At 41.5% G+C, this 12,476-nt stretch overlaps 1 protein-coding gene across 4 annotated transcripts in view; it reads left to right on the top strand.

Annotated features, from left to right (window-relative positions):
* Nucleotides 1-12,476, top strand: part of IKZF1 (IKAROS family zinc finger 1) — a 102,728-nt gene that overhangs the window by 39,113 nt on the left and 51,139 nt on the right. The window contains exon 1 of one of the 4 annotated variants that reach the window (XM_074986012.1): nucleotides 10,766-10,895. The exons of the other annotated variants lie outside the window; for them this stretch is intronic. The gene's annotated coding sequence lies outside the window, so the exon portion shown is untranslated. Of the gene's footprint in view, nucleotides 1-10,765; nucleotides 10,896-12,476 lie in introns of those variants that run through there. 4 annotated transcript variants of the gene reach the window in all.

Below are 12,476 nucleotides of genomic sequence, written 5' to 3'. Positions count from 1 at the left end.
ACGCATAGGTACAGATTTCCATGAGGTCAGTGAAAGATACTTCCTTGAACCCAGGATTAAGGTCCTGTCAAATTTCAAAGTCCTGCTGAAAATAATGGAGGGCTGACAATTTTTGCAGACAAAGTTGGAGGAATTGCTCATAATGGCAGATGTTATACCCTGTGAGTATAGGGTATTGCCATGCTGCTACTGTTAACACCTGCAGAAGGTGAGCCTGAAACCCGCCATAAAACTTGTGTCAAATTTTTCTCTCTGATATAACCAAGTGGCCCTTTGACGTCAAGGACTTCCTTGAGCCTGCAATTTATCCTAAATAGGAGAAGACTTTGGGCCAATGGACCTTTGATGCCATAAGCAGCTTTTTCACACTTTATCCTTTAAGTGGAGGAGTGACTTCTTTACTCAGCACCATTCTGCATGGTGGTGGTATTTTTAGATTTTTTGTGCAAGAGATTAAATTAGTAGATCCGATGCCATTGTAAGGGTTAGAGCATTGTGGAGAACAGTACAAATGTCCATTTGTAAGTATCATTACTGTGCAAGGGAAGAAACAAAACGGTTTGAATGTTACTACTTCATAGTGGAAAGCAAGAGAGCAACAAGCTTGGCTAAGCTGGAGACAAACAGCGTGCTTAGCTATGTGGCTTGTAAGTACGGATACTGAGCCTGCTGATCTAATCTACGGTTAAAGGAAGTTGGTTTTTATCTGTGAAGCACATCTCTTCTGCTCCGATAAGCCCCATTTTAGCTGGGGAGTTAAAATTATCTAGCAGGATCTCAGCCATGGCTGCAGCAGAGCTCAGATCTGTAGGGCTTCTGCTGGATGTGGGGGAGCAGGTTTTAGACTGGGGAAGACCTATGTGACAGTTGCTTGCTATATCTTAGGTTATTTTAAGGGAATGACTGCATGTAGAAAGATTGGATGGGTCTTAGGTCCACCGACTTTTATATTTATTGTTTATTGTTTACTGTTTGACTCAGCTTTGCTCTCTCTAGCATGTCCATGTTCTGACTAAGCCTGAGCATACAGTGGGCTTGTAGCCAAACCGAGAAAACAACTGGTGTAAGCCATAGTGCCAAAAGCAACTGTTGCCTGAGCTATGGAGCAAATGGTTCACTCTCCTTTTTCTAATGGCTTATTATCATATTGCTGCACTTGTGGAACTTGGGTGAAGGTTATACTGCATGACTTAGGGACAGATTTTTGAAGATAATAAGGCCTGTAAAAGTTCACCGAAGAACCTGGTGGAATTTTCAAAAGTGCCTAGGCATGTAAGTGCCATTGCTCTTGAGAACCCCACTAAGTGTCTCTCTGCATCTTTAGAGGGCCTGAATACCTTTGAAAAATCTTACCTTTAGTGCTTGCCTATAACTAGGGGCATTGGCACTGGTTTAGTTGCACTGATTCACATCCCCAGTATTGATGTGCTGAAGCGCAGCAAAATGGAGCTTCCACTTGCACCAGTATTACAGAAAGTTGTTCCAGTGCAGTGTGTCTACCTTAATGGTTTGCACCAATGAATTATGTCATTGTTGCTGCACCAGTGCAAATTTCCCTAATATTCAAAGGCTTGAAATCTCTGACCAAGAAGGGGAAAAAGAGAAGTTTATTTATTTATTCCACTTTCCTTTTCTAAATCCTTGATCCCTTAAAGTCCACGGCAAAAGACCACTGTGTTCAGTGGAAAAGAAAGGTGTCCCTGTGTCTTTACAAGTCTGTTAACGGAAGTCCTCTCTCGCCCTAATCAGTAGGGATCTCTCTAGAAAAATTGTTCAGTGAATGCAGAAGGTTGAAATCCTAGCAGCACAACTTTTCATTGCAAACTTACGAGACTCATGAGCTAGAAGGAACCTCGTTGACAGAGTGCTGGCCTAAGGAAATGACTTGTAGGTAGTCCAGTTCTGACTTCAGTTATATATACTCCCAAATGAATAAGACGGTGGAAGAAGATGGTAATAAATAGCTGCACATGCTGTACATGACATTAGAGGGTTCCCCCTTCCATCCTTATACACAAAGATAAAATTTTAGGTTATGAAGATCCACCTGAGGGAAACCCAGACATGAGGATGGTTCTCAATTTTTTTCCAGTTAAGTTCTATTTCCTTGTTTCAGTTACATCTTTAGGTTAAAGATAATATTTTCAGAAGTGACTTAAGACCAAATGTTAAAGCTATTTAGGTATCTAAACATGCTTAGTGGCATATTCAGAAGTGCCTCGTGGTCTAACTCCTATTGACACTGATGACATTTTGATTCCAAACTGTCTTTTTTTGAAAAGGGGATGTAAGCTTCTAAGATACTTAGGCCTAGATTCTCAAAGATATTTAGGTATCTAACTCCCATTGGAATCACTGGGATTTAAACCTTAGAACTTTTGAAAATGTTACCCTGGACATGTAGAAAATTGTGTATAAAGCACACTGCTTACTGGCCATTTATTTCCTATTGAGCAGATTTGTTTAAATAAGTCCAAATTATGACTGCTGACTGTCACCTTTGCTTCTCTCATGCTTCCCTTCCCAGTTAGAATTTTTCTTCCATGCTACAAAGTGAGCTAGCAGGGAGTTTCAAAAAGAGAAGAAACTTGTGCAGTCAGTAAAATATGGAACTACAGTTGAACCTCTCCAGTCCAGCACTCTCCTGGCAACGTCTATAATCCAGTACGATTTTAGTTAGCTGGACAACCATAAATCATGGGTGTGGCCAAGTTTCCTGTGGTCCCGTAAAGTTTGTTTCAGCCACCAGTCCTGGTTCTCAGTGTCATGTGCTGTTGTTTAGTTGTAATTTACCCCTAAATGTCTAGTAAGACACCAGTAAGCAGTGGAAGTGTTGGTAATGTGCTAAACTATATTGACCTCCCATGGTTCGGCAAATTCTCTCGTTTGGCACTTGCTTGGTCCCGAGTGTCCCAAATGAGAGGGGTTCAACTTGTATAACTTAAAATTGTAAGCCAAATTTTCTGCCCTGGAAAATATATTTTTGAGGAAGTTGCTCTTACAGAGTTTTCAGTGACCTTATTTGCTCTGAAATGCTATATGAAAGGAGGTAAGCCTTCCTTTTTTAAAAAAAGGATCTTTAACAGAAACTGTGTTCCACAAATTACCAGAGAATAGCCACAAACTTTTAACACTTCTGGATAATTAGGATTGAGGGAATAATTTTACAGAAATTTCTAGTGACATGAAAGGAGTGTTTTCTGTGACTTTGGAGAGGCTTTCAGCATGTGTTGCAATTTGTATAAAAGGAAATATTTATTGTTCATATTTCATCATTTAAAAGCATCAGGTAATTGCAGTAGGCTGTGATCAGCAAACATCCCCACTTGGATGGATGTGAATCTCCAGACTTATGAGTGTTTGCTTTTTATGGTTGTCTTTTTTAAAGCCAGGAGATTCGTGGCTTAATTTTGAATCCTGGCACAATTTTGGAGAGCAGAAGGCCAGTCCTTTCCCTTTGAACAAGCACTTGCATCTCATTGTGGTGTGAACAGGATTATGGACATACAATTTCCGTGGTAAATACATCTCATTGTTTGCAAGTAGTGTCAGTAGCTGATGTTTAAAAGGAAGGTTTTCATTAGCACTGAAATGAGTCAAGGAATATTGCTAAACCTGCTCCATTCACGCTGGACGGTCTCTTCTTTGTAAAGACAAGGTGAATGAGGGAATATGTTTTATTGGACTAACTTCTTTAGGGGAGAAGGACAATCCTGTGAGCCACAAAGAGCTCTCTTCAGTTCTGGGTGAGGTACTCTGAGCATCGTATCTAAATGCAAGGTGGAAAAGCTTCTAAACAATTTTTTAGTCTGCCCACCTGACATTTTCAGAGATGAACCAGGTGTGTTTCTTGCTTCGTGTGCATGTAAAGAGGTCCCCACTAGAACTAATTCGATAGGTCAAATCCTCCTCTTCTGACCATAAGGTCAGTAGGCTGAATTCTAACCCCACTGCCTATAGGTGGTACTCCAAGAGGATTCACTTTGGGAGAGGACAGACATTTGGTTGCGGGGAACCACTTTGATTTACATACAGGTTTCACAGGAGCTTTGATGGTGCAGGCTACCTAGGGAATATACTGATTTGGGCAGGTCCCCACCTTGGCCAGCCTTGCTCACTTTTTGGCCTGAACCAACCAAATGCAAGTCATGCTGGTTTATGTGAGAACCCTCTGCCCTCCCTCCTCACATGTTCCCTCCTGTACTCATGCTTCTGCCATGTGTTGGTTACTGTGGGTGCACAACTCAGGTTTCCATTGGAAGCCAGCATAAACAGTAACTGACATGGGAATTTTGATTGAGCACTTCATATGCCCCCAGTCATTAGGTTGTATTAGGCTATCACAATTTCTTTTCTGTACTCGTATTGAGCCTTTCTCCCAGAATCTGAAGAATTTTGTCACTGTGATGTCACTTTGCTGGAATTAGGAAAGGGCTCTTCAACCCAGGGGATTGCTGGAGCATTTTGATACTGCCGATCTAAGACTCCCTTGTTTTAGAAATGAAGTGGGAATTGGATTTCTCTGTTCTGTTTTGTTGCTGCCTGTTTGAACACACAAATGTAGAAGTAAATGTTAATGTACTAGCTGGCGTTTTCAGTCACTTTGGAGCACATCATATGCAGAAGGTCTGGAATAAATAATGGTAATGAGATATTATGGGTGGTAGGAACACATTTGCTTAATCTTACTGCAGTGTTGCAAGTAGATCCTAGTGAAAGTGGTATCCTCCCATGGGCTTACTGTGGTGTTAACTGGAATTTTTACTCCTTGCAAAACAGAGGAGGGCATGTCTAGTTTTGTAAGTTTTGTAATTATACATTAATGGGCTTCCATCCATGCTGTGAAAAAGACTGATTTGTACACCACAAGGTTGTGACTTGTTGTGCTAAGGCCATTGTTGAGATATTTTTAATTTAGAAATCCTTGTCTTTATTTATTTATTTTTTAGTTTACTCTTTTTTATGGTGCCCATCTGGAAGCTTGAAACAGCAGTGTTTCCAGTGTGTTCACACGCACGCATGCACCGCCCCCCCCCATGTTTGGTAACACTGTTCAGTGTTTTGTATAAATTAGTGTAAATACACACATGCATGTGCATACGCAAGCCTACAGTGAATATACGTTTTAAAATCAGATCACCTATCCACAGATTTATTGGGGTAGCATTTCTCTCAAGGGCAGGGCTTCTACCAAATTCTAAAAAAAAAAAAAAAAGCGCACTGAGGTATGTATTTTGAAAAATAAATACAGATAACTAAACAGATTTTTTTCAGACACAGAAGAAGAAAAGATTATTTGCTGCTAATTTGACATTATTCCTTCTAACCTAACAGAGCTAGCAGTGTAAATTCCCTTTGGGAAGTGGGCAGGAACTGGGGAGAATATATTTATTTTTGTGTTATTGCATCGCTCACCGTCTGTGTAAAGACTGTGCCCATGAGCCCTATGCTGTGAGCAGAGAGGAGTATGAAAATAAAATGGACCAGAACAGTCTTTTTTTTTCTTTTTTTCTGAAGAAGGAATAAAATCAACACAGCACACAGCACGCCCTGGTTATGTCGATACTACAAAGTTATTTTGAGCTAACAGCTGTTGTTTCTAAATGACTTTGCTAGTGTCCACACTATGCACACACTGTTTTGAAATAAATTCAAAACAGTGGACGTATTATTTCAAATTTCATACCCTCATTGCAGGTGGAATAATACTTATTTCGAAATAGCTCTCTGGAAGTAGGTGCTGGGAGGATATGGAGTGGTGCTATTTCGAAATAAGCCATAATGGTGCTCAATGGCACTATTTCAAATTATCCCTATGTGTCCGGAAATGCACAGTAGCATTTCTACTGTGAACTAGCTGTGGGCTATTTTGAAATGCATTTTGTGTGTAGCAGTGTTATTTTGAATTACCTCTATAGTTTAGCCATAGTCCCCCTGTCCTCCCTCCTGTCCCCTTCTTTAAAACTCCAGAAGTCCTGCTCCTTCTTGCCTCTGATACACTGCTGCAGGGATTTAATATAGTCAGTAAAGACAGCATGAGCTCTTTGGGCCCGATTCTCCTCTCACTCACAGAACTTTAAATCAGGAGTGAGTGACTCTCTTACAGCCAGTGACATTGTACTACTGTAAATGAGGGAACAACCACACCATCAGAATCCTCTCTGAGCATCAACTGTACAGCTGGAGGGCATCCAACAGCAGCATGACTCCAAAGGGAACTTTTGCTGTTGAAGCTGGAGGCCTGCAGAAGAGCACACGGATCCCCTAGGAGCCAAGGGCTTGGGAATAGAGTTCTCCATAGATACCATGACTCCTCAGGTTCAGCCCTTCCCATCTCCAAGGCCCCAAAAGGTAGTCTTAGGCTATGTCTATACTAGACATAGAAGTCGACAGTCGATATGCAGTTTTAGCTATGCCAATTGTATAGCTAAAAAATCGGCTTATCAGCAGTTGATTTCAATGCCTATCTGTACGGAAGAAGGTCAGTGGGAGCATTTCTCCTCTGGCTCTAGCTCTAGCTCTAGGAAAGAAGAGGAGGAGGAGGAGCAGTCACAGAGCATGAATCAGTTGATTTGCAGGCTCTGAAGGTGCTGAGAAGGAGAGGGGAGCAAGGAGTTATGAGGCTTGGGTACTCGAGTGCGTGGAGGAGGGAGGCAGCCAGGGGTCCATGGGCCATGGGTTGTCCACTACTGTTCTAGCTTGGTAACCTAATATATGTTTCTATAATGGACTGAGCAATTAAATATGAAAGAGCAATTAAAATAAAGAACAACTCTAAACAGAAGTAGTTAATGTTTCTACTCTGCAGTCCCAGAAAATGAGCATGATATTAAGGAACCACCCCCGACATATGCAGGGAACCTACAGATTCGTGCAAAATGCACCACTTCACAAAGCCTGGGCTAGTTTGAGCAGAAAGCAGACCCCAGCCTTCCTGTGTGAGACCCAGTGTTTGCTGTGTGATCTTCCCTTCCCCCAACCCTATGCTGCCAGTGAGACAGAGTGCAAGTACTTATGTTACTTGCGTACTTCCTGAGAACGCAGTGATCCACACATTCTGGGCTGTGGGTTGTGTTTTTCACATTCAGGCATACGATGGGAGTTCATCAGATAGCTATGGGTGGCTCTAGCAAATAGCACATTTGCATCAGCAGAAGCAATTTCACAAGACCTGCTGGGAAGGTTTGCCACAGCAGTCTGTGCTTCTGCAGCACTAACAGGCATGGCACGTTCGTTTGATGTAAAAGATGAGCCAGAGAAAATGAAACTCTTAACGTTTTCCTCTGTCTCCCTTCTGGGACCATGTGAGAGCCACATTTCACCTTTCAATGCATGAGTGCTTGCTCAGGGCATCTTTGCTGCGAACTCAGTTTGCAGTCATGGTAAAATTTTGCAGAAATGGATGACCTGTCTTTTGTCCATTTAGATGGCAAGCTCTCCATGCTGAGGACTAGTGCTGTGTGTGTTGGTACAGTGTGTAGTACAGTGGGTCTCCAGGCACTACATAATGATATAAAAATAATAATGACTGGAAATTTGCAAAGGAGCCTAAGGGAACTAGGTGCCAAATCTCACTGGAAGTAAATGGGAGTCAAGCATCTATTTGCAAAGGCTTATATGAAAATACAGCCTTAAAATGCAGTTCTGTTGTAAGAAAAAGTGCATGAAAATAGATGTTCCATATTTTTGTCTGTGGCTTCCAGGTCAAATTTGCTTAATTTACAAATAAAAATGCAATTTTCTAATGGCTGGCCCCCCAACACTCATACTGAACATCCAAATGGGTTGCTTCTGGCTTTGGGTTTTTCCATACACAGCATTGTTCCTGAATAGCTCCATGTATGGACACTTGTGTTCCGGAACAAGAGTACTTTGTTCCTGTTCAGCTAAACCCACTGGGTTAGTGCAACATCCTTCTCTCTGGCCTTGATAAAAGTAATCTTGCCCAGCTCATATCAGTTCAGAATGCTATTGTAAAGTGCATTCTCCTGGCTTTTCACTTTGACCATATCACATCCCTTTTTCTCTGTTGCATCAGACATAATCTACTTGTCTTCACTTTCAAGGCCTTTCACAGCTTATCCACACTATAGCAATCACCACTGAATATTTAAATGTCAACTTCTGGCTTTAATTGGCCTTTGATGACTGCTTCTATCGCTCACTTATCAGATTTTTCAACCAAGCAATTTTGTGCTTTCGTGCTTCCCCTCACTCTTCAGAGTAACTGCATAAACATCTGTAAAGCCACCTTACTCCTTACCTTCAAATCTCTCATTACAATTCTTCTATGCCATGAGGAAGAATAGCAAGCGGACAATATGGTTCCCTCAGAAGCATTTTAATGACCTAAAAATCCAAAAGCAATCCTACACAAAGTGGAAACATGCACATCCTGCTCGGGATAAGTTCAAAAGATTACTAATGCTAGCATGCGGAGACAAAATCAGAAAGGGCAGGGCACAAAATGAGTTATGTCTAGCTAGAGACAAAAAAAAGAATAAGAAATATTCTGTAAGTATCTTAGGAGCAAGAGAAAGATGAACAAAGGTGTAGGTTAACTATTTAGTAGGAAAGGAGGGATAATAACTGCTGACATCAAGAAGTTGGAGCTACTTCATGCCTATTTTGATTCATTCCTCGCTAAAGAGTTAATTGTAACCGGGTTTTAGCACAAATAATTTTAACCAAGAGGAGAAAGCATGCAGGGCTCACAGGCTAAAATGCTTAGATAAGTTAAATGTTTTCAAGTGGGCAGGGTCTTACAAAATTCTCCTTTGGTTACATAAGGAACAAGCTGAAGTGAGTTGGGAGCCGCTAGTGATTATCTTTGAGAACTCACTGAGGATCAGGCCTCAGGCAACTGAAGAAGGGCAACATAGTATATGCCTTTAAAAAAGGAAACCAAGAGGATGGAATGTTAGACCAGTTTAACTTTGATACCTGGAAAGATATTGGAACAAATTATTAAAACCTAGAACATAGAGGATAGCAGGATGATAAATACTAACTACTGTGGATTTCTCAGAAACAAAGCATGCTAAACCAACCAAATTTCCTTGTTTAACAAATTTACTGGCATTGTGGATGGGGGAAAGATGTAGACATGAGATATCTTGATTTTAGTAAGGCTTTTGACACAAGCCCACATGATATTCTCATAAACAGACTGTGAAAATGTGGTCTAAATTAAATTACTGTTAGGTGGGCGCACAACTAGTTGAAATACCATACTCAAAGAATTTGGTGTCAGATTGAGAAATTTACCCAGTAGGATCCAACAATGGGGTAATCTGGGTCCGGCACTGTTCAATATCTTCATTAATGATGTGAGTAATGAAATGGAAAGTGTGATTATAAAATTTGCAGATGGCACTAAACTGGGAAGGATTGCAGGCAAGTTAGAGGACAGGATTAGAATTCAAAATGGCCCTGATAAGTTGAAGAATTGGTCTGAAACCAGCAAGATGAAGTAAGGGGAAATACCAAATACTATGCTTGGGCAGAAAATAAAAAACAAATGCACCACAAAATGGGAATCAAATATATTAAAAGTTGTTTTAAAGAGCAGAGTGATCATTGCTTCTCCATGTTCACTGATGGTCAATGTTGCCTCTAACTTTTCCATCCATGTGCAGAATAAATTTTGTTATGTACAGAAGGGCATGTGCAGATGTGTACCACCAATAGACACACATGCTGCTGGCTGCGGGCAGCCCTGGTGCTGTGCTCATCAGTTGGGTGGCACCTGAATTTCTCTTGGGTGGCTGCTCAAGCACTCATCTTACAGGGAACTCTGCTGAAAGTAGGACAAAAATAACGAGCGTCATCTGCAGCAAAGGAGATTTAGGTTAGATATTTGGAAACTATTAGATTTTCTAACTGTAGGGATAGTTAAGCTCTGGAAAAGGCTTCCAAGGGAGGTTGTGGAATTCCTATCATTTGAGACGTTTAAAAACAAACACCTGTCCAGGACAGTCTAGACTTACCTGATTGTGCCTCAGCACAGGGGACTTGACAAGGTGACCTTCTGAGATCCCTTCCAGCCTTACATTTCAAAAACTGACAGAAGTTAGATTGTGGCAAGCCTATCATGCCACCTATCTTTGTCTTATTGTGTATTCCTGCTTCAGTTAGTCTGCATCTATTGCCTCATCTCTCACTTCTAGATTGTAAGCTCTTTGGGAGAGGGAGATGTCTTTTGTCTGTATTTGTACACCACCTAGCACAATGGCTTCCTGGTCCAGACAAGTGCGTAGGCATTAGCACTAGTTGTAAAGAATCTGAAGCACAAATGTTCCTCTTCATTCACACCGGTCTTAAGACGATCTGGGAAAGAGGCTATTTTGCTTCATGGATCTTCTTGTACTCCACACTGTGCTGCAGGCACAGCAAGGGTGTGAACGTTTGCTTTAGCTGATAGGAAGTAGTAGCCCCCGGGGCTGTTCTGCAGCTGTTGGAGGAGGCTCTTCACCGCATTCAGCTGTCCAGCACGCAGCCCAGATACTGTGGCTGGGTGCTGGCATGAGAATTTCGCATGTTGTGGATTGAGTGTCACTTCTTTGTGGGTTTGGATCAGCAGTGACCTTACAAGTCATTTGAGGCAGTAGGGGACCAACAAAGGAATACATTCGCTAGGGTTGGTTAGATTTTTTTGTGGGGTGGGGGTAGGGGATGGCAGTTGTTCTTTTTAAAAAAAATCTTTGCAGAGGAAGGAAAGTACATAAGGCTTTGACACAAGAACTGTATATGATTTGTTTAATCAGCACTGGAGTTTACCTACACTGGCAAGAGTAACTTTCCAAGTAAATGGCTTCTCTAATGCACTGTGGGCTTGGAGACTATATTCTCGGAAAAACCAGTCAAATGTGAGCTGTCCTACTGGAGCAGCAAAAGTGAGTCTGACGTGAATTATGTTTGGCAGGGTCGTATTCTATCCGTTTTCAGCTCTTGACTTTAATGGTGCTGCTCATCTGCTTATGTGTTTGCAGAATCATGATCTTAACATATGGGATGTATAAGAAAACATTCTATTGTATAGCACACCAATGATCTTTCTGATTGCAGGAATACATTTGATTAACTGTATTATATAGGTGCAAACCAAAGGAAGTTAAGCTGACAATTGATGTTAACAATATTTCTTGAAATTCAGATACGGTTTTTAAATGCTGTTATAATTTCCCTTCAAATACACTAAGCAGATGTTTTAAAAAGTCATAGAAAAATTTAGGCAAGCTAATGCCCCTCTTACACTGAGAAGCACGCAACTAAAAGCTGACAGGAAGTTTGAAACAAACTGTTTGCTAGACACTTTTTTTTAAGATTCCATAAAAGCTAGGAGAGCGGGCAATGCCTTTGCTAATAATCTTAACACATCATGAACACTTGCAAAAGGTAAATGGCCAAATTTTGGTCATTTCCTTCACACTTGTCGCAGTTACTGAACTTGTTTTGATGGTGCATAGTAACATACCCATATGCTCATTAGCTGGAAAAAAAGTATCTCCCTTGAGCTTTTCAGTTCTCATCTCAGCCCGAAAGAAGTGTTGGGGTAGAATAAGATGTTTTCGTTATCTTTTGTCTAAAAGTGTGTTATTTATTTCTACTACAGTGACGTATAGGGAGCTTAGTGTTGGCTAAGGGCTTCGCTGTGCTAGGCCTTGGGCATGCACATCACACAAAGATTGTTCTCCCCCCATCCAAAGATCTTGCAATCTAATTGATGTTTTACAAGCTTAATTAATTAAGTTTCATGAGAACTGTGTCAGAAGTAGGTAGTATTTGCTGAGTTTTACTAGCAGGAAAATAGAGGCACAGATCCACAAAGATGCTTAAGCACCTGACTACCTTTGAGGCCCTCTCAGGAAGGCTGACAGACTTGACAGGCCCTTGGGCAAGGTGTGTGTTGGGGCAGACAGTGGATGGCAGCACACTCACAGAAGGGGTGTGGCATCAGACAGAAGAGGCAAGGCTGGGGGCTGCCAGCCCTCAGCGCTTCCTGGAGTGCATTATGTCAGATCCTCCTCCAAAGCCCTCAGAGCCACCTGCAGTGTGCAGTGCTCTGGCAGCAATTTAAAAGCTGTGTCAGCTGCCACTCCTGAGGTAGCAGCGGTGGTGGCTGGGAGATCCAGGAGGATCACCAGAACCCAAGCCACTCTCTTCTTTGTTTTCCCCTTTGCTCCATCAGTGGGGCTGGGCCCTGGGTTAGCGAAGTTTGAATAGCTGGAATAATAGTAGAGTCCAGGACTTACATCCATATTTTATCAGTCCAGTGCTGTAACTACTATGCCAGTCTTTAAACATAAGCCCTGAATGACTGTTCCAAATGATTGAGAGAGCAAGCCTCTCTCTCCAGCAGTGGCAACAAAGGAACAGCAGCAGCATTGGTTTGTCATGATATTCCAAGAAGTTAGTTTTATTTAAAACAATGAGGCCTAACAATTCAAAGAGAGAATATCCTTGATACAAAAATA

Source organism: Carettochelys insculpta, chromosome 2, assembly GCF_033958435.1.
Source record: "Carettochelys insculpta isolate YL-2023 chromosome 2, ASM3395843v1, whole genome shotgun sequence".
NCBI classification, from domain to species: Eukaryota; Metazoa; Chordata; order Testudines; family Carettochelyidae; genus Carettochelys; species Carettochelys insculpta.
Note: the sequence above shows the minus strand (reverse complement) of the source record. Positions and strands in the feature narration are given on the sequence as shown.